This window comes from Amaranthus tricolor, chromosome 14 (genome assembly GCF_026212465.1).
Source record: "Amaranthus tricolor cultivar Red isolate AtriRed21 chromosome 14, ASM2621246v1, whole genome shotgun sequence".
Taxonomy (NCBI): Eukaryota; Viridiplantae; Streptophyta; class Magnoliopsida; order Caryophyllales; family Amaranthaceae; genus Amaranthus; species Amaranthus tricolor.
Window position 1 is genome coordinate 22025954 of NC_080060.1, and position 4152 is coordinate 22030105.

Genomic DNA, 4152 nt, shown 5'->3' on the forward strand with positions numbered 1-4152 from the left:
TCGACGTGATTGTAACTTTATGCAAGTTTGAGATGTATTTTCCACCTTCTTTTTTTGACATAATGGTTCATCTTATTGTCCATCTCGTTCGTGAAATCAAGATTTTGGGTCCAGTTTTTTTAAGGTGGTGTTATCCTTTTGTACACATGGGAGTTTTACAAAACAAAGTGAGGAATCCAGCACAACCTGAGCGGAGTATGATTCATGGCTCTGTGAGCGATGAGATTAGTAACTTCATAGCCGAGTATATGGCCATGGCAAAGCATATTGGACTTCCCACCTCTCGACATGAAGGAAGGCTTGAGGGAAAAGGAACAATTGGCTCTAAATCGATCACACCTCTTCGAGACAGTCTTTTACAAGCACACTTGCATGTGTTGCATCATATTCCAGAAGTCCATCCTTTGTTTAATGAGCATTTTGATATATTGCGCACCAAATATTTTTCTAAAGGGGATAGGGCATTGATGCAATTGCATAATAAAACGTTTATTGATTGGTTTCATAATCGAGTAATATGTGAAGAACTCAAGGGCATATCTGAAACTGTTAAGTGGTTGGCTTTTGGTCCTCGTGATGATGTCAACAAATATGAAGGTTACGATGTCAATGGGTTCACATTTTGGATTGAGGGTCAAGATAAGAAGTCATCTTATCTGTAGAATAGTGGGGTATCTATTTTAGCGTCATCTACATTTTACGCAAGTGCCAAGGATTAATCGCCAGCTGATGCTAAATTGGTATACTACGGGCAGGTACATGAAATATGGGAGCTTGACTACTCTATTTTCACTATTGGTCTTTTCAAATGCAAGTGGGTAGATAGTAATCGACGACGCGTAAAAAATGATGAACCTTGTGGATTCACTCTTGTAGACTTAACTCGTTTGCGTGATAGTGAGGAGCCATTTATACTAGCCACACCGGTCACGCAAGTATTCTACATTGTAGACCCGTCTGATAAAAAATGGTCTATTGTTGTACCGGGAAAAAGAAGTATCCTTGGTATAGGTGATGTTGAGGATGAGGAAGAATATGATGCTTTTGAAGACTCCCTGCCCTTTATCAATCCAAAATCCGTGGACGAAGATGATGTAAATGTTGGTTATATGCGTGTAGATCACACATAAGGAATACATTTGAATTAAGTGATTCACAAGGTATGAAGTATTTATGTTTTTTTGGCACTTTTTCGCATAAAGTAGTTCAAACTTGGTTGTTTTGCATGAAACTTGGCACACAACACTATTTGGTATATATTATTGTGTTGAAATGGTTAGAATTGAAAACAATAGTCATATGCTTGAAATTACGTGCTAAGTTGCGTTTCAAAGGTTTTTTAGGCTTTTTTGGCACTTTTTCGGATAAAGTAGTTCAAACTTGGTTTGTTTTGCATGAAACCTGGCACACAACGCTATTTGGTATATATTATTGTGTTGAAATGGTTAGAATTGAAAATAATAGTCATATGCTTGAAATTACGTGCTAAGTTGCGTTTTTAAGGTTTTTAAAACTTTTTTGGCACTTTTTCGCATAAAGTAGTTCAAACATGGTTTGTTTTACATGAAACTTGGCACACAACACTATTGGTATATATTATTGTGTTGAAATGGTTAGAATTGAAAACAATAGTCATATGCTTGAAATTACGTGCTAAGTTGCGTTTTTAACGTTTTTTTAAGCTTTTTTGTCACTTTTTCGCATAAAGTAGTTCAAACTTGGTTTGTTTTGCATGAAACTTGGCACACAACACTATTTGGTATATATTTTCGTGTTGAAATAGTTAGAATTGAAATTACGTTCTTATGTTCTAATATATTTCTATTCACATTCATTTAGGTACTCATCTACAATGCACCTTTTCAGAGATGAAATTGTCCCCGAGATTGAGACTTCTGATAATGAACATCATAGTGAGTCAGATAAGGACTATGATCCCGAGATGGATAAGAACTTAATTAATGACGAAGAGAGGGGTGACAAAGAGGATGACGACCTATACGTTAGACACGAGAGGATGGCTGAAGACGCCCCACCATATCCGTCGGAGATAGAAATAGTACCAACAGATGTTCCCACTACCACTGTTAGCGTTGGTTCTAAGAAGAGAAAAGGGCGAGGTCCTACGAAAGCCTCAAAGTGGCAGAACCCATGCACTTGGAATACAATGCATTGGATCAACCCTGTGGCAAATGGTGTAGGCAATATGGAAAACAAATCGGCATATGTATCCGTAAAATTTCCATATTGTACGCATGGAACAAGGTTCCAAAGGGTTTGAAGAACTCTCTATGGGATGATAATGTGGTAAGCAACTTTATTATTTTTATTCATTTAGTTTCATTTTGAAATTAATTTAATTAACACTAATATATATAATTTTTCTTTTTTGTAGAATTGTTTTCACATTGAGAATGACGAAGAGAAAAAGAATGTTTTTCTTTCAACTGCTGCTGAAAGATTCAGAGATTTCAATTCCAAGCTTGTAACTGGTTGGATCACCAAAAAATGTGCCCGTAAGACCAAGAAGGTCAAAACGGGAAACGAAGGTGGAGACCAAGCACTTGCAAAGATGCCCTATGAAATATGGGGTCATATATCGAAAAATAAATGGGAAGCGTTTGTTGCCAAAAAAACTTCCACCGAAGTTGTAATTATTCCATTATATTATAGCTTTTGATTTAATTTACTTCTTTTGATTCAATCATTAAACTAATATATGACATTTGATTTCTATTGATTAATTAGAAAAAGCATGTAAAGCTTCTGAATCGACAAGGAAAAGGAAGTTTTACCATCGCTTGGGCTCAAAAACGTACGATGAGGCCCAAAAAAAGTGGGTGGATGAGGGTTTATACCCCAATCAGAGTCCCACGACCTCATATACGGCTACCTCTGCATCTGTGAATACTCCTACTGGAGATCGGGTGCGAGATTGGTTATGCGGACTTCATTCCCGAGATTCAAGTGGTAAATTTAGCATTAGCTGATCCTGAAATGAAGAAAGTTGCTGATGATGTGGTGAGTTTTAAAATTATTAATTATATGCTTGATTTGTTTTGTATTTTTTGGCTTTAATTTACTCTAAACTAATTGTCATATATGTCACATTTTATTTGAACAAATGGGCTGGAAGGAAAAAGAAGTAACGGGGGAGTTCACCGTAAGAGGCAATTTTGATGCATTGCATATGGTCTTAGGGAAAGACCATAAAGGGCGGGTAGTCGAAAAAGGAGGGATCCGCGTGGGGATAAAAAAGGTCTTCGGCAAAGAGTATGTCGCTACTCAATCAAGAACGATGCTACCTGAAGAAGTAGCGACCCTTAGAAGGGAAATTACGAAGGACGTACTCGACAAAGTTGCATTCGTTTTGCAGAAGATGGGAGCACCCATTGTAGACTTGGCAAATATGATTGTCAAGGATCAGCAAAGTCAACATGGGGATCCTAAGGCTTCGCTCGAGCGAACACCCGAGCCCATTGCCCCCATAGCTCAAAATATAACACCCCAACCCATTACTACCCCCGAAGCTCAAAATCCTACACCGGAGACCGTGAACTCTGTTGCTCAAAATCCTAAGCCTGTGGTAAAGGTACATAGTTTTTTAACATATAAGCACCTATTAATTTAAATTGCAACATGTTTTTTTACATTTTGATACTAAGTATACTAAACGACACCATTTTCAGGAGGCGACTCCTTGTTTTCTATTGCTGCCTCAGTTAGGTGTGGCCAGTGAAGACGACTTAACTAAGGTTGCATATGGTGTGGCACAGCCAACCAAAGAGGGTCAAACAGTGCAGTCCATGCCTGTTACAGGTGGACGAATAAGTGTGACCGTAGAAACTATTGTAAAGGGGTTTGAAGATTTCTCACTCCCGGTTCCAATACCAGAATGGAGCCTTGAGAAACTATCAGACGCCCAAGGTAGTTTCGTCACATGGCCATATGCTTGGGTCCGATTCACTACCAAGTTAATAATCATTTATTTTTATCTTATTTATTTTTATTATTTTAATTGTATGCTTACACTAATTAAATTGTATAAAGTCAAAGACCAATTCAACTTTGCTGAAAACCCTTATTTAATTATCGGTCCTAGTGATATTGGGCAATTTTTGAGAGGAGACATGTTGAATGTAGCTCTTATCC